The sequence below is a fragment of the Micromys minutus genome, assembly GCF_963924665.1.
Source record: "Micromys minutus genome assembly, chromosome: 10".
Taxonomy (NCBI): Eukaryota; Metazoa; Chordata; class Mammalia; order Rodentia; family Muridae; genus Micromys; species Micromys minutus.
Window position 1 is genome coordinate 4,931,621 of NC_137979.1, and position 22,546 is coordinate 4,954,166.

The following is a 22,546-nucleotide window of genomic DNA, read 5'->3' on the forward strand; positions in this document are numbered from 1 at the left end:
CTGTGTGTGTTCATGTATATGTGTCTGTGTGTGCCTATGTATGTGTGTTCGTGTATGTGTACCTGTGTGTGTTCATGCATGTGTGCCTGTGTGTGTTCATATATGTGTGCCTGTGTTTGCCTATGTATGTGTGTTCATGTATGTGTGTGTCTGTGTGTGCCTATGTATGTGTGTTCATGTATGTGTACCTGTGTGTGTTCATGCATGTGTGCCTGTGTGTGTTCATGCATGTGTGCCTGTGTGTTTATGCATGTGTGCCTGTGTGTGTTCATGCATGTGTGTTCATGTATGTGTGCCTATGTATGTGTGTTCATGTATGTGTGCCTGTGTGCACCTATGTATGTGTGTTCATGTATGTGTGTGTCTGTGTGTGCCTGTGTGTATGTTCATGTATGTGTGCCTGTGTGTGTTTGTGTATGTGCTTAAATGCACAGAGGCCAAAGGACAGCATCTGGTACCTTGCTGGTTCATTCTCTGGCTTATCCCCTTGAGACTGGCTCTCCCCTAAACCTGTAGCTTGCACTTTTCAGTGACACCGACAGCCAGCAAGCCCCATGACCCCCTGCAAGGCTAGTAGATCTGGGTTACAGGCACGTGCAATCACTCCAGTTTTTAATCTGGGTCCTGGGGAGTCAAACTCAGGTCCTCATGCCTGTGTGGCCAATGCTCTTCCCATGGGGCCATCACACCAAGCCCAGATGCTGTATAATTTTATCTTTATCATGACCCCGTATAGTAGGTTTTCCACTGTTTGCAATGTCTCAGTGAAGAAACTGACAGAATCACACTCACTTGTCCAGTCTGGCCTCGAACTTGTGATCTTTCTGCCTTGGCTTCCTGTGTAGGTGGAATAGAATGGATTTTTTTTTCCTAAAGAAAAGTTAGAGTTCAGCAATGATGATGCCTTTAATCATAACACTCAAAGGCAGAGGCAGGAGCAAGGGCAGGGGCAGAGGCAGGGGCAGAGAGGCAGGGGCAGAGAGGCAGGGGCAGAGACAGGGGCAGAGAGGCAGGGGCAGGGGCAGAGAGGCAGGGGCAGAGAGGCAGGGGCAGAGAGGCAGGGGCAGGGGCAGAGAGGCAGGGGCAGAGAGGCAGGGGCAGAGAGGCAGGGGCAGAGAGGCAGGGGCAGAGACAGGGGCAGAGGCAGGGGCAGGGGCAGAGCCAGAGAGGCAGGGGCAGAGAGGCAGGGGCAGGGGCAGAGAGGCAGGGGTAGAGAGGCAGGGGCAGGGACAGGGGCAGAGAGGCAGGGGCAGAGAGGCAGAGGCAGAGCCAGAGGCAGGTGGGTCTCTGAGTCCAAAGCCAGCCAACCTGGTCTATAGAACAAGTTCCAAGACAGCTAGGGCTATACAGGAAAACTAACTCAAATAACAAAGAAGGAGGAGAAGGAGGAAGAGGATGAGAGAATAAAAGAAAAAGAGAAAAAATTAATTTTCACCTTGTAGATACAATCAACAAAAAATATGAATTGTCAAAAGTTTAGTTGTTCAATTAGTCTATTTTTTCTTTTTAAATATTTTGGGTTTTTTTTGGGGGGGTGGATCTGATTGTTCATGCCAGTGATCCTCCTGCCTCTACCTCCCAAGTACTAGACTAAAGGTGTGTGCCACCACTACCAAGCAACTCAGTTTTTCTTAGTGCTTTTCAAATTTACCTAGTTGTTTGATTTGATGTGTATGCGTGTTTTCTCCCTCATGTATACATGTGTGTACCTGTGAGTGCCTGAGGTGGTCAGAAGACAGTCACCTGGAACTGGAGTTGTGAATGGTTGTGAGGCACCACGTGGAGTCTGGGAACTGAACTCAGACCCTCTGGATGTGCTCTCAACTGCCGACCCATCTCTCTAGTCCTCCAACTTTTCTTGGAAACATGGTAGCACTCTAGCCCCTTTTGGCCTGGAAAGCATGGTGCTCCCCTGGCTTCAGCCATCTTGGCTACAGAGAAGGGAAAGACCTCAAGGGCAGACCTCAAGGGGTGACCTGGTGGGGTGGGGGCAGGGAGAGATCACCAAGGGCAGTAAACAACAGCTATTTCAGGTGACAGGCTCTGGGCTGTGGCCTGGAGAACAGTTTGGTACTTGCCTGCACGTTCCGAATTTACAGGGGTCTACAGACGCTGCTCTGTAGCACATCACCTGAGGGGATATAAGACAGGACTCTTTCCCTTTCCCTGTCCCTCTCAGATGACACAGGTTCTAGCCCCAGCCTCAAGAGGAGCTGGGCTGAGGTCAGCAGAGCTAGACAGCCTAGCTTGTAGCAGGCTTGAAACTCTTCTCAGAACCCCGATGGGTGTGAAAGGATGTGGGGGGTGCAGCTGGAGAAGCAGGAGCCTGTTTGTATTTCAACTGGCGGCTGCCCATGAATCACCAATTTCATTTTGTGCTTTCAGCCTGCAAAGGCATCATTTCCACCCAGGCTCGCATGGAGCTGGCCGCCAGAGCCTCTTAGTGGGGCTATAAATAGCAGATCATCAACTCACCTCTTCTGAGCTCATCGTAGGCTCCGTTTACTGTGCGTCTTCCAGCTGCCTGCACGTCACCTGTCACTCCGATTTCCCAGGTGAAGCTTGGCTGAGAGACTCAGGGCTTGCTCTGGGTGTGGGAGGCAGGGTTTGGGGTTCAGGGTGATAGCAAGGGCAAGGACAGACTTTTGAAGAGCTTGGCATTTAAAACGTCATAATTATAATCCCAATTGCTTCTCACCAATTAAATGCAGCAGTAAGGGACTGTCATTTCTCTTCAAGTCCTAGAAATCAAAGGCATGGGAGTCACCAAACTTACACCTAGGGAAAGCCGCAGAGGCGGAGAACAAATGAAAGAGCTCGTACTTTCCCGAGGACTTGTCTCCTAGTGCTGAACAACATAGACATGGCTCTCTGGCTTCTGCCATGACACGCTTCTCAGAATTACGCTTAGCACTCCCGGATAAGATGCTCCCTATAGGTCAGGCACCATGCTCAGCCTCCAGTATTGCACTGAGTCCTCTGAAAAAGCCAGAAGACGCTAACAGCTTGTAGACTTTGCATTGTGTGGGGTGGAGTCTGCTGTTCATACAGGTGACTCACACACAGACAGCATTGCAAGCCAGCTGCTGGGCTGCCGAGCCTGAGCTATGAGCTTCCACACTCACCACCTCCTGGGGATGAGAAGTGCGTGTCCACGTGTAAGGGACTCCAGAGAGCTGAACTATAGTCTCTTCTCAGCTCTAGACACTCATGACAGTGAGTGGGAAAGATGCTTACAGATTCAAGTCGCCTTTGGCATCCTTAAAATCCCACCTCATCATCTTCGCCCACATAATGATTTTCTTCTACCTTCTCTCAAAGGAGAGGCACCTGTCTTCCCTGCAGAGTCACTCCCTGTGTTTAAGAAGAAATGTTTCAAAAATGCAGATTCCTAGTCTCATCTCCAGACCACCCACAAGAAAATCTCAAAGGAGCACCAGGCAGATGTGGTAGTGTGCGCCTTTGATGTCAGCACTCAGGAGGCACAGACAGGCAGAGCGCTTCGAATTAGAGACCAGCCTGGTCTACACGAGTTAGAAGACAGTCTGGTCCACAAAGCAAGTTTCAGGTCAGCCAAGGCAACATTGTGAGACACTGTCTCAAACGTGTGTGTGTGTGTGTGTGTGTGTGTATGAATGTATGTATGTGTGTGTATATGTGTGCATGTATGTGTATGAATGTATATATGTGTGTGTATGTGTGTGCATGTATGTGTGTGTTTGTGTATGTATGGATATGTGTGTGCTTATGTATGTATGTTTGCGTGTGTGTATGTGTGTGTAAAAAGAAAAAGAACAGATGAGGAAGAAAGGCTACAGGATAGAAGCTAGGATCCAGATCCTCACGTCTGTGTGCCAATATATGTTACATGTGCTGGTGTTGGGGATGCATTAGTGCATGCATGTGTGCCATTCTCAGGAACCGCCCACCTTGTGTTTTTATGACAGGTTCTCTCTCTGGGTCCACTGGTTAGGCCAGGAGTCCCAGGGATCCTCTTAACCCCATCCTCCATGCCTTATAGGCATCCACCAGCCAACACACCTGTCTTTTCTCACATGGATACTAGAAATCAAACTCCCTGGGGCTCCCCATGCTTGTTCTCCGCAAACACCTTGCCAGCTGAGCTATTCATCCTCTGGCCCAGGATCAGCATCTTTAAAAGCCCTGTGAGCGTCAGGCGGTGGGGTGCACGCCTTTAATGCCAGCACTTGGGAGGCAGAGGCAGTTAGATCTCAAGAGTTCAAGTACAGCCTTGTGTATAGAGCAAGTTCCATGACAGCCAGTGTTCCTGTTTCAAAAACAAACCAAAGCAACAAAAAATAGCCCCGTGAGCCATCTAGTCAGGGAACCCCTTTATCTAATTGTCTCACCTAATCCAAACGCTCTGGTCCAGCAGAACTTTCTTGAAGCACAGACAGCCTTGAGTCGCTGCTGCCTTCAGGTAAGTGAAGTCATTAGGGTGGCCTTGACATTGGCTTCGCTTGCTCTGAGCAAGCGCCCTGAGCTGGGCTCTGCCTGTCTGCCTCCTCTCCCGGTGACAGCACATGACTCTCCTTGTCCTCTTCAACTTCTTTAGGCTCCAGGCTGCACTAGACACCGTGGCATACAAGGCAACGGGTGTCCTTAAAACGCTGAGCCCTCAGCACAAGGCACAATGAGCCACTGATGAAACACCCTTGTGTGAGCTCAGTATGTCTGTGCTGACGTCATCACTGGGGAGCCTGAGGCAGGAAGATTTCAAATTCCAGGCCAGTGTGGCCTACGCGTACAGGGAGCTCAGAGTCAGCCTAGCTGAAGAACAAGACGCTGTCATAAATAGAAAAACAAAAAAAATGTTCTACATAATTCTAGAGACAAGCAACCAAAGGGACTCCCATGGCAGATGAGGTATGGGAGCAGGGGCCTGGAAGAAACTCTACAGTACCCGGGCCTTCACCTTACCCCCACTGTTGGGCTTTGCTACTGTTGTTCAGAAGGTCGAGTGCTTTACTAACACCAGCAGTAACTTGAGCCATTGCTGAGGCTGTCTGAGCTTCCTTCAGAGGAAAATATCTGCTCAGATGAATCCAAACTTTGTTATGGGATGGGTGTGGTGGCAGGAAGCAGAGGCAGGTGGATCTCTTGTGAGATTGAGGCCAGCCTGGTCTACAGAGTGAGTTCCAGGCAATGAGACCCTGGAGAGAGACAGAGACAGAGAGACAAAGAGAGATGAAAAAAGAGAGAGAAGGAAGAAGAAAAGAAAAAAAGACAGGAGAGGAGAAAAGAAAACCTATGCTGACTGAAAGCAAGAGTTACTGCCCATCCGGGCCTGGCAGCGATGGCTTTGAAGTGAGCACAAACTGAGGCTAAGGAGGCAGGGATGTGGCTCCGCTGGTGCCCAGCATGAAGCCCAGGATTGCGTTCCCAGCACCTCATAAGCTAGGCAGAGTGGTTTGGGTCTGTGGAGGTGGATGCAAGAGTTTGATGAGGATTTCAAGGTTATCCTTGGCTACATAAGATTGTCTGAGGTCATCCTGGGCTACATGAAACCTTGTTTAAGAAAGGAAGGAAAGATGAATTATATATAAATATAGCAGATGTGTGCCCTGTGACTCAGACCTGTCCCCAAACTGCACTAAAAAGCCATCATGGAGGATCAAATGAGGACTGAATCACATGACTTTTGGGGAATAGACAAGGAGATGGAGACAAAGATGTCAACCCAGTCTTGGAATGTAGGAAGAGGGCACAGTAGTGACCACCACAGCAGCACAGGATAGAACTGCAGTGGGGGACCAGCGACAAAGGAGAGGGCTGGTGGGGGCTGGGAGGGCCACATGTGAAAACCAGGGCACTGGCCACACAATTCCCTGCTCCCCGGGGAACTTGGATTGCACACCAGGTGCTGTGTAGTGAGGGTGGGGCTGAGGGTGGGGGTGGGAGTGGGTGTGGCAGAGATATTGAAAGCTCAGCTTCCAGCCCCTCTTCCTCACCCTGTTCCTAGACAGCTAGGCCCACACCTCCTCCAGGATGCAGACAAAGAGCCCTTCTCTGTAGAACCAAGCAGGCCCCAGGAAAGACCTATAGGGACAGACAGTTGAAGTCCCCGATGGAAAAACCAACTGGGAATCACTGCCCTTGGCTGGAAGTCCTCATCAGACAGGCTCCAACCAGGCCTATTAGCCGTTCAGTCTTCTCTTCCCAGACTTTTCAGGAATGCCTCAGTCGTGAGAGCCAGGGCTGAGCCTGTGGGTGAACAGTAGAGGCAGCTGCGGAAGATCTCCTAAATTCTGGAAGAAAACTTTAACCTGACCTGAAATCTCAGAGAGAGACAATCAGGCATCCCCAGGTTCATTATCACAAGACAGCAGGGATGAAGAAAGGACGCTGGTTAACACAGTGAGTTCCAGGATAGCCAGGCCTATGCAGAGAGGCCCCACCTCAAAACAGGAAGGCCCTAAGAGAATAGAGAGAAAGAGATCACATGGTGGATAAAGTTCTGAGGTCCCTGGAATCCACACAAAGACAGACGTGCATCTCTCTGATCCCAGAGCTATGGTGAGACAGGAAACAGAATGCCCTGGAAGCTCACGGGCCAGCCAGCCTGGTGTACTCAACAGTAAAAAAAAAAAAAAAAAAAAAAAGATCTTGTCTCCAACGAGGCGGTTGAGAACCAGCAAGTGAACTGTCCTCTGACTGAACAAGAGCTTTGTGGTTCACACACCTGCACCCCAAATTCAAAGAGGAGAGCAGGCGTGCACAGGAAGGAAGTAAAGTGTAGATGGGCAAGAGAACTGCTCAGTGGTTAGAACACGGGACACTCTTCCTAGATCCAGTTCCTAGAACAGAGGGCAGCTCACAGCCCTCTGTAACAGCAGTTCTAGAGGATCAGATGCTCTTGTCTGCTCCACAGGATCCTCTGTGCATAGGAGGTGCATAGCCTCACGTGTACACGAAAGTGCACACACACGCACGTACATGGGCACACATGCACACAAATGAAAGATAAACAAACAAATTTTAAAAAAAGAAGGAAAGAAGAGCCAAGTATAATGGCACACACCTATAATCCCAGCATTTAGGAGACTGGGGACTTACAAAAAGTCCGGGGCCAGAGCTACAAACCAAGAGTGTCTCAAAACTCAAAAAACAACAAAAATCATGTTACCTACCAGTAACATCAACACACGCACACTCTAAAGAAGAACATAGACGAGGTAAAATGTTTCACATGGTCACGATTGTGTTAGCAGAAAACTGAATTGCTAGAGGCATAGCTTCGTGACAAAATGCTTGCCTGGCACACACAAGTCCCTGGGCTCAGTCACCAGCACTGCCGACAACATACAACACAACACCGACTTCACCGAAGGCGGCATGAACAGTGCGGGGGGCGGGGGGGGGCTGGCAAAACGATCTCGCAGATCGGGGCTGTAACCTGATGATTGGGCTGATCCAGTCCTGGGTCCAAAGCCCAGCAGGAAATAAAATTTAAAAACAATAAATGGGTGAAGATTCTCATCTCCTATAAACTATTAGGCCAACAAACAAGCACCGAAAGAGCCGTGCTCTAAAGCCAGGCATGTCGGGGCGCCTCTGGTCCCAGCATCTGAGGTGGAGGTGGGCCGATCTCCGGAATTTGGCGCCAGCCTGGTCTACAGGCCATTAGGACCATGAAGGGAGAACCTTGTTTTTTGGTCTTGTTTTATCTTTAAGCGCGGAATTTAGAAACGAGAAGAGGCTGAAGCCGAGGGTAAGACCCTGGGAGGACTGACTTCAGCATCTCTTGGGAACAGAGGCAGGACAGGGTTGGGGAACAGTAACTGTAGTTCCACTGTGTGCTGTTTAGTGAAGCTCAGTTTTCTATGTTTTGTGCAAGTATTCAATATTTTCATAAAGATTTTTAAGAAATTGTCTTCACCCCCTGCTATCCAGTGGTCAAGATTAAGCCGGGCCTTGGGTATCCTAAGGAAAGACTCTACCACAGAGATAGCCTACAATGTCAGACATATATTAAAAATTAATGTAAAATAAGATCTGGGGGTGGGACTCAGGGGTTGAATACTTGCCTAATGGCCACAAAGTCCTGGGTTCAATCCCCATCTCCCCACCCCCTCCACACACACACTCTAGTGAATTCCCTGAGAGGAGGGGGGAGCAAAGAGAGATGGTCATGAATTCTTTATCTCTATTTTTGAGTGCTTTCTGCTGCTGACCTTGTCTATGAACTCATGTTCTCTGAAGAAGCCACACCCACCTTAGGACTTTGGCAGGCCGACAGATGGGTCAGGGTTTGTGTGAGTGGGAAGCTGGAATGTTGCAGATGAGAAGCCAACATTCTCTTGGGCCATCTGAAGTCCTAATAGCCCCTTATTGCTCCTGTCACCATCTAACCCAATATCCTTCATCCTACCCAGGGAAAATGTTTGGAATGTTTTCTGAGCAGACCAGTAGCTTCAAGATAACATCTGTGGCCAGATGTGGTGTCTCATGCCTGGAACCCCAGCCCTTGAGAGGCTGAGTCAGGCTTGTCAGTTGGAGGCCAGCCTGGTCTACAGAGTGAGACCCTGCCTCAAAAAGACAGAACAATACAACAACAAAAATGTAGCATCTGCAAGCCATGACCTGTCCCCCATGTCCCCATCAAGATATTTAATAAATGTGCTCATGTGCAGCTGTCTTTTGTTTGTCCTGTGACATAAAAGTTCATGTAATTGCTTCTGTGGTGGCCTGTGTTGTTCGGAGAAACCCGGGTCCCCACTCAGGGGCCATAGACACTCGGTTTGGGCTCTCATACGCCCTTTGGGGTGAGAACTGTTTTACGTCAACATCTCGGTCTCTGTTTATTTTCTTTCTTTCAGAGCCTAAATCTTGACTGGAAAATGTGGTGACGTTGCCAGATAAAACACACTTGGGATATTACTTATGCTAGAAAAATTATCACTGCTTATCTGAAATCCAAGTCTGTGTTTCAGCACCATGTAGACCCAAATTGAGACGGTACAGAGAAATCTGTGAAGTGCTCCATATTTTAAATTAACTGAGCCAAGTCCCAGCATTAGAGAGGCAGAGGCAAGATGATCTCTGTGAGTTCAAGGCCAGCCTGGTCTGCAGAGTGAGTTCCAGGACAGCCAGAGCTATGCAGTGAGACCCTATTTTTGAAAAAAAAAAAAAAAAAAAAAGTAAAATTAAATTAAATTAAAAGGCTGAGGCCAGCAGATATCTGTGAGTGTGAGGCCAGCCTGGTCTATGTGGTAGATTCTAACATGGTAGGACCCTGTCTCTAAAATGGCCTTCTTAGGGGAGGGCATGGGGTAGCTAGGGATGGACTTGGAGAGGACACTCCATTATTGGGTGGCATCCCTAATGATCATCCTGTATCTGCACTGGATACTCCAGGGGCTGTAAAATGCAGACTACGCCTCACTGGCCCCACAGTCAGGACTGTGACCAAACAGGCAATGACGAACTGCAAAGTTTCACTATAGCAAATACTCACAGTCTGGGAGATTTGTACAGAAACTGACCACACGTCTTGGTCAGGTGCTGGTGATGGTGACTGGGGATTGTGGCCGGAATGTTAACTCCTCCCACAAGGGCCACTGTTGACATTGCGCCAGCAAAGGCTGAGCATCCACGTGAGTGCTGAAGCGTTTGCCTGGCGTATGTAAGGATCCGGATCCATCTCCAGACAGATGATTCCTTTGGATGCATGGAGCCAGGTACCTAGTCAGCTGTCAGCAGTCTGGAGCTCTTGGGATGGGTCCTGTCTTTGTAATTAGTTGCTGGTGAGCCAGAAGCCTAAAACAGCAGGACTTGCTTGCTGGTCAAAACAGGACGTGGATTGTGTCTCTGGTTCTGGGTGGAGATGTGACATTCTGAACAGCCTGATCTCTTTGGAGATCAAAGTCTATCAGGAGGCTTTCTGGTCTAGAACAAAGACACACTTTGTCTTCTCCCTTAAGAGTTGAGGCAGATATCTCCACTTGGGCATTTGTACTCTGTATGCACACCAAACACACACACACCTAATTAATTAATTAATTAATTAAAAGGGAGTTAAGGCAAATGGGCCTGTCAATCTCCTTAAGAAAAAACTGCTGAGCAGTGGTGGCCCACATCTGTAATCCCAGTGCTCAGGAGGCAGAGGCAGGTGGATCTCTGTGAGTTTGAGGCCAGCCTGGTCTACAGAGTGAGTTCTGGGACAGCCAAAGGTACAAAAGAAAGAGAAAGAAAAAAAGAAAAAGGAAAGAAGAAAACATTTCCCAGAAAAGCTATCCATTCTAGGGACTTTAACAAAAATGTAAATACTACCCAAATAGAGCTGCTACAATGATCTCACCACTGCCCATCCTCGGCTGAGAGCTTGTCTTCTACACTACGCCTTGGGTAGCTCCCTGGGTTGGTTGGTTGGTTTGTTTGTTTATTTACTTGGTTTTGATTTCGGTTTTGGTTTTAGTTTATTTTTCAAGACAGGGTTTCTGTGTGCAGCCCTGGCTGTCCTGGAACTCACTCTCTCGACCAGGCTGGCCTCGAACTCAATCATCTGCCTGCCTCCGATTCTCGAGCACTGAGATTTAAAGTATGTGCCACCACCGCCAAGCCAATTAAAAAAATTTTTATGTGTTTAATTGCCTACAAGGATTGCGACCTTGGGGAGAGTCAGATCTCCTGGAACTGGAGTTACAGACAGATGTGAGCTGCCATGGGGGTGCTGGGAACTGAACTCGGGTCCTCTGGCAATACAGCTACTTCCCCCAGCCCCCTGGATTATCTACTTCTATTAGGAATTTATTACAGAACGGGAGGTTAACCCTTTATTTGAATCTTCCCAGGGATAGGGCAGTAGGGGAAGAGGGACATTGAGGGTGAGTATGTGTGTACTGTGTGTTGGGGTAAATTTAATGGAGGTGTTGTTTTTGTATAACTTTCAGACAGCTGTAATTGCTTAGAGTACTGTTTGAAGAGAGATTGAGGTGTGGGTGGGTGCTCACCTGTGGTCCTACTGATTACAGAGGCTGAAACGGGGTTATCTTTGGCTCAAGATCAACCTGGGCTATGTAGCTTGGGAAATGTCAAGTGGAGGGTATTGTCTTTAGCCAGACATGAAGAGTATGAGACAGAGCTCAGGCCAGCCAAAACAATCTCGCTGAAATTGTTTGGATAATGTTATCCTTTTCTCTGGACCCTGACCCATTTCTAGTAACAGTGAGTTCAAGGACAACCTCGGCTACAGGGAGAGGCTTTCCCACAAAACAAAAGCCAGACAAGGTGACACATGCCAACATTCAGGCGGAAGAAGCCAGCGGAGGAAGTGGGGGGTGAGACATAAACTACTCAGGGTGAGGATAGTGGCTAGTGGCAGAGCAACCACTTAGTATGCAGAAGGCCTTTTCCACACCTTGACCAGAAAGGAAGGAAGGAATAAAGAACAAACAAAAGAAAGGAAGAAAGAAAGAAGGAAGGAGGGGGAGGCAGGGAGGGGGAGAGATAGAGAGGGAGAGATAGAGAGGGAGAGGAAGAAGGAGAAATGAAGGAAGAAAAAGAGGCAAAACCTGGCTTCACGGAGCATGCGCTAGGCCTACACTTGTCTTGAAAAGCAATAGAAAATGAACAGCCCTTCAAAGCTCCTCTCCTGGGGTCCTCTGCCCGTCTGTAAGCTAGCTCCACTTTTCCTCCTCCGAGTACTTCAGTTCTTCGATGCAGTGCTTAAAATAAGGCACTCGGTCTGAAGTTCCCCGGGTATGGCCCCAGGCAAGCAGAACAGTAAAGTGGCTTCACTCTTTGTGATCTTCAAGACTACCACGGCAAGCAGTAGCAGCCACTAAACTGGTCTTCTAAGAACACCCTTGTAAGGTTCTGGTGGAGGGAGACCTGTCTGAGGAAACAGCTAAGCTTGCACTTGCAAAGGCTGAAGCGAACATCCGCCTGACGTGCTACTGAAAATGGCACCTTATAAGAAAGCGAACAAGGCTTTACAGGACGTGGCAGGCAGAGTTATCATCAGCGGACTAAGAACCAGCTTTGCGTGTCCTTGGGAAAGTCCTGCAGTAGAGGATCTGGCTGCTGGAGAAGTGGACAGAGGTGTTAGACCCCTGTATCCGTGCATCACTAAAACGACAGTCTACTACTGGAGGATGGCTGAGTGGTGAGCAGAGTGGACCTGGGTTCAATTCCCTCTAGCGACATGGTAGCTCGCCGCTATCTCCGGGTCCAGGGGATCTGATGTTCTCTCTTTGCCTATATGGGAACTAGGCACAGTGCACAGATGTGTATGCATGCAGGTAAGACTCCCATACACATAAAATAGAGCACATTTATTTAAAAAATATTTTTAAGCACCTCTCAGAAAAGCTGCTTATTCCAGAAACTTTAAGAATTAGTATAAAGCCCAGCTGGAGAGATAGCTCAGGGGTTAAGAGCACTTCATTTATTCTGTGAGTGCACTGTTGCTGTCTTCAGACACACCAGAAGAGGGCATCGGATCCCATTACAGATGGTCGTGAGCCGCCATGTGGTTGCTGGGATTTGAACTCAGGACCTCTGGAAGAGCAGTCAGTGCTCTTAACCACTGAGCCATCTCTCCAGCTCCTCTCCAGCCCTTGAAATAAGCCTTGAGGCAGATTTAAAGAATATAAAGCCTACCTTAGGGTTGCTAAGTGGTCTCTCTCCTCCTTGTCTTCTGATCCTGTGGAAGGCTTTCCTCCCCAATGGTTCCTTCTGCTACTGTCTACTCTCACACTGAGAGAGCATGTGTGTCTTACAACGTCCCACTAGTCACTGCCCACTCTTGCCCCCCAGGGACCCCACTTCACTCTGGAATGTGCTCTTATTCGGTCTGTGGCTCTCAGTGTCTCGTCTGAATTCTTGGACAGATTAACAAGGACTGGCAAGCCAACTGCAGACCAAAGTGAGATCCTGGAGGCAGCTTCACATAGCAATGTTAATTAATTAATTTATTTGTTGATTTTTGTTTCAGTTTATTTTTAAATGTTATTCATTTGTTGTGTTGGTGGTGTGTGTGGCTGTGTGTGCACTCGCGCACAACTTTCAGGAGCCATTTTTGGCCTTCCACCTTGTTGAGGAAGGATCACTCATTGCTTCTGCTGTCATGCAGCATATTCTGGGCTAGCAGGCCCAGTAGCTCCTGTGTAATCCCTCTCCTCTGCTCCTCTCCCCACTGAGGTTACAATGCCCACCACTGCATCCAGCTTGTTACTTGAGTTTAGGAGATCAAAGTCAGTCGTCAGCCATGCATGGGAGCAGGTCAGCACCCGGCCATCCTGCTTGCCCGCCATTAGTATTTTTAATGTGAGTTTTCAGCTTTTATGTAGGCTTTTCCCCCTTTCACACATGACCACATGACTGACACAGACCATACAAATGAAAGCGTGTCTGGGAACTTCGGGGTCCATGCTCCCAACATGCACTGGAAGGCTTCCATGAGTCACTGCCAGGGCCTTTTGTTAACTGGTTTACCTCCTCTTCACATGGATTAAACCCAGCGTTAGAGAGCTGAGCATCGTAGCAAATACCTGCAATCCACACACTCTGGACTGCAACTTTGAGGCCAACCTGGGCTACCGTGGCAGTTTGAATAAGAGTGGCCTTCAAAGGCTCATAAATTTGAACTCTTAGTCACCAGGAAGTGACACCCTTTGAAAAGATTAGGAGATGTGACCTTATTGGAGAAAGTTTGTCAATGGGGGTGGACTATAAGGTCTCAAAAGCCCATGCCACCACCTCCAGTGCCCCTCCCCCCACCCCCTCTGGTTGTGGATCAAGATGCAGAGAGAGCTGTGCTCCAGTGTTTAAGTGCTAAGCGCTGCCATTTCTCCCGCCATGCTAATAATTGACTACACCTGTGAACTGTAAGCCAGCCCCAGCTCCATGCTGTCCTTTATAAGAGTTTCCTTGGTCATGGTGTTTCTTCACAGCAATAGAACAGAGACTGAGACAGCTACCTACTCAACCTTGTCTATAAACCCAACCCAGAAGCTCACACTTCATTCTAGTGGTTGGGAGGTGGAGGCAAGAGAATCAAGAGCTCAAGTCATCTGAGCTACAGAACATGCAAGAGACCAACCTGGGCTGCAGTGGACTCTGCTGGCTACTCTCACGTCAGCTTGACACACAAACTAGAGTCGTCTGAAAGGAGGGACCCTCAGATGAGATCATGCCTCCATATGATCCATCTGCAGGGTATTTTCTAAATTAGTGATTGATGGGGGAGGGCCCCGCCCATGGTGGGTGGAGGTTCTGGGTTCTATAAGAAAGCCCACTGTCTGGAAGATGACTCAGCAGTTGAGAGCACTGGTTGCTTTTCCAAGGACCTGGGTTCAATTCCCAGCATCCACATAGCAGCTCACAACTGTCTGTAACTCCAGTTCTAGGTGATCTGCCACCCTCACACAGACATACATGCAGGTAAGACACCACTGCAGATAAAATAAATAAATAAATCTTTGAAAGAAAGAAGGAAGGAAAGAAACAAGGAAAGGAAGGAAGGTAGGAAGGAAGGTAGAAAGGAAAGAAAGAAAGGAAGGAAGGAAGGAAGGAAGAAAGGAAGAAAGGAAGGAAGAAAGCAGGCTGAGCAAGCCATGGAGAGTAGGCAAGTAAGCAGCACCCCTTCATGGCCTTTGCATCAGCTCCTGCCTCCAGGTTCCTGCCCTGTTCTTCAGTGTCCCTGTCCTGACTTTCTTCAGTGATGAACAGTGGTTTGGAAGTATGAGCCAAGTAAACCCTTTCCTCCCAACTTGCCTTTGGTGATGGTGTTCTATCACAGTAATAGAAACCCTATTTAAACATACTGTCTCAAAAAAAGTCGAAACAACAAAATTAAAAGAAGGCCATTCCCAAACAACCAAGACACATTAACAAAAGAACAGAAAACAGAAGAGTTGAAAGTTCTGGGGGTAGATTAAAAATGAGCTATCTTCACATTTCCATGACGGGAACTCTGGGCCATAAAGAGAAGACGGGCTGCTCAAGAGGGCTTTGATGGCCCTGGATAGTCAAGGATGTAAGACCAGTGATGGTTGCCATTCACCGGTATTAAAGGGGAAGCTGCAGCCCAGAGATATGGAATCGCTGGCATCAGGTTTCTGATGTGGGATTTGTCAAAGCATAATAAAACCTTTGAAAGTGTACACCCTCCCTTGAATTAGAGAGAAACTAAATTTGTCAGGAGGAAAACCCCCACTACATGTTCATCGAAATATAATTGAAACTATGAACCATAGATGCCTTGGTAATGGTGGTGATAGTGAAGGTGGTGGTGGGGTGATGGTGGTGGTGGTGATGATGTTGGTGGTGGTGGTGGTGATGGTGGTGGTGGTGGTGATGGTGGTGGTGGTGGTGATGGTGGTGGTGGTGGTGATGGTGGTGATGGTGGTGATGGTGGTGATGGTGATGGTGGTGGTGGTGATGTTGGTGGTGGTGGTGGTGATGGTGGTGGTGGTGGTGGTGGTGGGGTGATGGTGGTGATGATGGTGGTGGTGGTGGGGTGATGATGGTGATGATGGTGGTGGTGGTGGTGGTGATGGTGGTGGTGGGGTGATGGTGGTGGTGGTGATGATGTTGGTGGTGGTGGTGATGGTGGTGATGGTGGTGATGGTGGTGATGATGCTGATGGTGGTGGTAATGGTAGTGATGGTGGTGATAATGTTGTTGTTGGTGGTGGTGGTGATGATGTTGGTGGAGGTAGTTTCCATGATTACTGTTATCCTCATTATTATCATTATTTTCTCCAGTACTAAGGGTCTAGCCTATGCTTCTGTTTCCAGCTTCTACCCTATTTTCAAAGCTGCAGAGACTCTAAGAGATGTCTCACTGAAAGAAGCAGGTCACAAGAGGTAGACCTTTGAAGGTTTCATTAGCTTCTGGCTCTGCCCTGGGCTCTCTGTTTCTTGACTGCTCAAGATGTGAAAGGCCACCATAGCTGTCACCATATGCCAAGAACCCATGTGTTATGCTTGACTGTCCCTGCCATAATGGATTATCTGTGGCTCTCTGGAACCACAAGCCAAAATAAACCTTTCTTTCCAAGCTGGTTCTGATTGGTATTTTGACCATAAGGATAAGAAAATTAACCAACATTGTCCTTCGTGGACAACAGAGGACAGTTCTTGCCAAATGAACCCATCTCTTCCTGGGGCTCCATAGCAGGACAGGAGTTGAACATTGCTAGGGCCCTTGCATGCTGTTTTTTAAAAAATATTTATTTTATGTATATGAGCACACTGTAGCTGTCTTCCGACCCACCAGAAGAGGCATAGATCCCATTACAGATGGTTGTGAGCCACCATGTGGCTGCTGGGAATTGAACTCAGGACCTCTGGAAGGTCAGTCAGTGCTCTTAACCACTGAGCCATCTCTGTAGTCCACATGGCATCCTGTTAGCTGAAGCACTGTTAATGGTTATAATAGGCCATCATTGTTAGCTCCCTTTCAATGCCTTTCCCTCTCTCTTTTTCTTTCTCCCTTTCTCCCTTCCTTCCTTCCTTCCTTCTTTTCCTTCTTTCTTTCTGTCTTTGTTTCAATAAGATGTTTGTGGTCAGGGTGACTTGACTCTCTAGTTGACGGTTGTTAGAAGCTTCCCTTCTGCCCAGGCTGCCCTGAGCCCAGGCTCAATAGCCAAGCTGCCCCTATTGGCAGGCAGCTGGACACCCCTCGTGCCAGCAGGCTGCTTTGAACACTTCACGGACGTCCTGAGAAAGCTACACTGCAACCCCAGCTGCCTGCTGCCAAGCACTGCTCCAGCTCCAAGAGGCCCCGCCCCGGATACTCCAGTTAGCTTGAGCCAGACTCTGCCATGGCAAGTCTTGGTGAATTCTCAGTTGTTTTTGACCCAGGCTGGGGGTCAACGCTTTCTGTTGTGGCCCAGAGGAGTACTGGTGATTGGTAGAGACATGATCTTTGTCTGAACGGACTGTGCTGTGACTGGTGCAAATATAGCCTTTCATTGCATGAAGGGTTACGCCAGAGTGTAAATACCCTGTCTATCCAATTCTAGCAGTGCAAATCCTGATCAGTGTACTTTTGAGTAACTCAAGAAATGCCCTTCTGTGCTGCACCCTGGTGTTGTGACATTATTAATTATTAATATGTGTGTGTGGTGTGTGCGTGCGTGTGTATGTGTGTGTGTGGTGTGTTTGTGTGTGTATGTATGTGTGGTGTGTGTATGTTCGAGTGTGTGTGTGCCCACATGTACATGTGCTTGTGTGTGTGTGCGCGTATGCGTGTGAGTATGTGCATTGTTTACATGTGGAAGTTCGAGGACAACTCTGTAGAACTGCCTCTTTCCTTTCACCTTTCCATGACTTCTGGGGATCAAACTCAAGGCCCCTTTACCTGCTGAGCCATCTGTGGCCTTCCTCGCTTACTTTTGATTTTTCTCATTAGTGGAGCAAGCTGAGCTGCAAGGAGACTGCGAAGACAGCCACAGGACAGCAGCAGCCGTGAAGGTGGCAGCCGCCACAGTGGTAGCCACAGCAGTGGCTAGAGGGCAGCTGAAGAGTCGCAGAGAGCACTGGGTGGGAACAGAAGACAAAGACATGACCGAGGCTATGAAGACCCGAAGGCGAGGAGCCATTAGCCCCAGTCACTGCGAAACTTCCATAGAGCTGCTGAGACTTAAGGCCCAAGAATGTCTGCACGCTAGGCTTGAGCTGGCAAACAGCAGCCACAGCGGAAGCTGAGGATCCCAGGACCAGAGCTGTCACACACAGGTGCTTCTTACTGCCCAGTGTTGCTGCCTGCTGCTCCTGCTCCCTGCTGGTAGCCAAGGGTTACAATAGCAGCCATATGCCAGTGCCACCGGTGGGTGAAGCCAGAGCAGAGAGCTTCCAACCTGAAGAGTCTCTGGCTGCTGAAGCCTGGAGCAATAGGCCCTGGAATATCATGGTTTGGAGCTGTGAGCCTCTGGGCTTGCCAGTTCAGCCCCCAGGCTTTGACATTCAAGGGCATGGGGGTTCGGGCATTAGGGGATCTTTACACCACTTATTCAATCATTTCCAGCCAGGCAGAGCAAAAGGGACTCAGCAGCCAGCATTGATTTCTGTTAGGAACAGTGCAGCAGCCCAACACCTGCAAGACATGCAAAGGAACAAAAATGTGGGCCAAAGATTTCTTATGGTCAATGTACCTTCAAGTGTGACAGCTACTTACCAACCAGAGTGTTTGTCCCAGCTCTCAGGAGGCAGAAGCAGGAGGTCTCTGTGAGTTTGAGGGCAGCCTCATCTACACAGCGAGTTCCAGATCACCCGGGCTATGTAGTGAGAACTTGTCCCCAAAAGAAACAAACCGCAAAAAAAATTTTTTTTCTGCAATCCTAGCACTCGAGAAGCCAAGGCAGGTCGATTTAGAACTTCAAGATCACCTGCTGCATAGCAGGTTTGAGAGCAACCTAGGTTTTAGGAGACGCCATCCCCAAACAATGACAATAAGGACAAAGGGCTAGGCATGGTGTCCCTACTGAATCCCAGACCTGAGGCAAACACAGTAAAACTGAAATGAGTTTAAGGCCAGCCTGGTCTACACAGCACACAGCAAGTTCCAGCTTCTCCAAGGTTATATACTAAGACTTTTTCTCAAAAAACAAAATAAAATGATGCAGGGGCTGTGGAGAGAGCACTCGGCACTGGCAAAGGACCCAGGGTTAATCTCCATCACCCACAGGGTAACTCAGACTGCCTGCAATACCTATTCTGGGGGACCCAGTGCCCAATTCTGGCTTCCTTGGGCACTAGGTTTGGCAGGTAGTACACTTACATTTGTACAGACAAAACACTCACAAACATAAAAATAGACAAATTCATTTTTTGTTTATTTTATCTTATTTTGAGGCAGGGTCTCAGTAGGTAGGCTGTCGTGTAAGTCTCTATGTAGAGTAGGCTGGCTTAAAACTCACCGAGATGTGTGTGCCTCTGCCTCCTGAGTGCTGGGATTAATGGTGTATGGCACTCAACACATTTGGCAATAAGTCTTTAAATTGTGTGGTCTGGAGAAATAGTTCAGCAGTTAAAAGCATTTGTTCTTACAGAGGACTTAGGTTCAATGCCCAGTATAGCTCAAAACTGTCTATAACTCCAGCTTCAGGGATCTGGCACCTCTTCTGTCCTAGCATGCGTGAGGTACACAGGCATGCATACACGCAAACACACAGACAACAATTTTAAAATAAAAAAAACTGAAGTCCAAAACTTTGTATTCTGAAGAGGCCTATGTGCAAAATGCCACCAAATGGCAAACCCAACAGTAAACAGTATGACTGAGAGAGATGAGCTTCTAATACATCTCCTAGAATTAGCTCCGGTTTGCAACCCAAAGAACTGGTAAGACTATTCCAGAAAATAATCTTGGGAGAAAGAGGAAGAGAAGGAGTAGGAAAAGGAAACCAACCAACCAACCAATCAACCAACCAAACATACATACAAAACAAAAACAAAAAAACAAAACCCATAACTAGCGAAGCCCAAAGTTCAGTGGAACCCTACGTAGCCGAGCGAGGTGGTACACATCTAAAGCCCCATTTCTTGGAAGGTGCAGTCAGCAGGATCAGAAGTTCAAAGCCATCCGTGACCACCCAGTGAGTTAGAGGCTAGCTTGGGCTACATAAGACCCTATCTTAAAATAAAAATTAAATTTAAATAGGTAAAGGAAGTGGGAGGGCTTGTTTGTTTCGGTTTTTGTTTTTGTTCCCTTTTGATTTGGGGTTTGAGGTAGGATCTCATTAGAAATCCTTTTCTGACCTAGAACTCCATATGTAGATCAGGCTGGCCTCGAACTCACAGAGATGTGCCTGCTTCTACCCTGAGTGTTGAGATAAAAAGGTTACTTGAATATTAAAGCTTCAAGTACATAGAGCATGAAACCACGTGCTTGTTAGGTCGCACATTTGCTGAAGTCGGAATGATACAGAGATTATTAGCACAGCCCCTGTACAAGGCTGGCATGCAGATTTGTGAAAGGTATGAATGATATTTTGTGTTGGTTACTAAGGATGTTTCTGCCAAAACCAATAATACACTACACTCTCTTAAGTGACGTGTTAAACCTACTTTGTTCACTGATGTAAAGGAGCTTAAAAAGACCACATAAGAAAAAGACACATTACTGCTTTTCCTACTTTAATTGCTTCAAGTGCATAAATGGATGTTTGGGATTAAAAGGAAAAGACAATGAAGCCCATGGTATAAAAGATATATAAGGTATAAAGAAAAAAGAACAAAATAGAAAATAGGAATGTAAGTCTCACGGGATCTAAAAGCACACTGCCTGTCTTAGTTAGGGTTTTACTGCTGGGAACAGACACCATGACCAAGGCAAGTCTTAAAAGGACAACATTTAACTGGGGCTGGCTTACAGGTTCAGAGGTTCAGCCAATTATTATCAAGACAGGAGCATGGCAGCGTCCAGGCAGACATGGTACAGGGGGAGCTGAGAGTTCTACATCTTCATCTGAAGGCTGCTAACAAAATACTGGCTTCCAGGCAGCTAGGAGGAGGGTCTTAAAGCCCACAGTGACACACCCACTCCAACAGAGCCACACTTAATAGTGCCACTCCTTGGGCTCGCATATACAAACTGTCACACTACCTCTGCACCATAAGCCCAGGATTCTTTCCTCAAGGGGCCCTGAAAGCAATGGCTGCAAGCAACAGCCTCCTTGGGAGTGTGCAGCCTGTACCTTGTTTGGATTGCCCAGGGGGCCTTCAAGATAGAGTTTTTGATGGATATGCTTGTCTCTGAGCTCACCCATCCATACTCTAGGCTGCAGACCTCTAAGCCCCACTGCCTTCGGGAACCTCCAGAACACAACAGCCAGGTCCACACAAGTCAGGCTGTCATGTCTGTCTGCTTCAAGATGCAAAATAAGGAACGTGTGTCTGAGGTCCTGAGAAAGGCCAGGTTCAAGTTCACTGGCCACCAGAAGATCGACATCTCAAAGAATGGGGACATCATCAGATTTAATACACATGAATTTGAAGTCATAGTAGCTGAAAATTATCTCTGGTGTCCATGGGGCCAGATACACTGCCATTCGTGATCCCCTAGCCTAGCGGGGGGCCCTTCATTCCTGAGGCTTTCCCCTTGGCTGACTTCCACATTCTGCCACTCACATTCAAAGCAAGCAAGCAAGCAAACAAACAGAAACAGCAAACCACAAAGCCAGATATACTGGCTCACACCTGCAGTCCTAGCACTTGGTAACTGGAGGCCTAAGAATTAGTATTTCAAAGCCAGCCTCAGCTACCAAAGAAGTTTGAGGCCAGCCTGGGCTACATAAGAACCAACTTTTAAAAAGCACACCCCACTCCCTATATATACACAGCAGCCGCACACCTGTAATCACAGTATTCAGGAAGCTGTGGAAGGAAGGTTGAGATTTCAAGGACACTCTGGACCCCCGAAAGGGACACCGTCTCAGACACTAAGTAAATAAAACAACAAAACAAAATCACAAGTACAAAAAAAGCCTGACTTGATGGAGTGATGTATCAATGCCATGCTTGTAAACTAGATTTGCTAGTGATGAGATGTTAATTGTCCTATTGATCTAGATAGTCAACACGATCGTGTATGAAATGTCAGCGCTCTGTTTCTCTAGAAATCAACAAAGAGATGCTAAAATATATCACAAAATTCAATAGCATGGTGGAGCACACTTAGAAAACCAGTTCCGAGGTGGCTAAGGCAGAAAGAACTTAAGCTTGTGGCCTATATTATTTTTAAAAAGAAACAAAACAACTGTCTGTTATGGGTGGCTACAAGCCACCACGAGAGTGCTAGAAACCAAACCCAAATCCTCTATAAGTGTAGCCAGTCCTCTTAACTGCTGAGCCATCTCTCCACTCCCGTGTTCTCATTTCTGGACCATCCACTGCAGTATACAACCAAGGCACCAAGCACGTAGCTCAGTGAATCTTCTGCAGTAGCTGTCCTAAGACACACCGGAAGAGGGCATCAGATCCCATCACAGATGGTTGTGAGCCACCATGTGGTTGCTGGGATTTGAACTCGGGACCTCTGGAAAAGCAGTCAGTGCTCTTAACCGCTGAGCCATCTCTCCAGCCCTTCTGCAGCGTTTTCTAAGAGACAAGGTCTTTCTCTGATGATCAGGATGGCAGCAAACTTCCAGGCTTAAATAATTCTCCTGCTTTGACATATGGACTGGCAAAAGGTATCTGTCACTGTGCTTGGCACATCAAACGTCCTCAGAGTGTGGTCAGCTGAAGCTAGAACCGGAATTACCAGGAACCTGGAGGTCACTTAGGAGCCTGCCACTGCAGTAAGTGGGTTAGAGCACGCCATCTGTATTCCGGGGACTCAGCTCTGGTCACCGTTATCCAGGTAGCGTCCTGACTGCTGGGGAAACGCTGTTTCTATCTTTGGATTCTCATGTTTGGTTCAAATGTTCCGTGCCGGAGTGTCAGTACCATGAGGTGAAAGGGATGTCACCCAGCCCAGTGTTGGTCCTCACTGCTCTGGCATTTGCCTACTGGGTTGCATCTCTGCCTGCTGGGATGCTAACACTGCAACAGAAGCTGCAGAAGGGAGGCAGTGT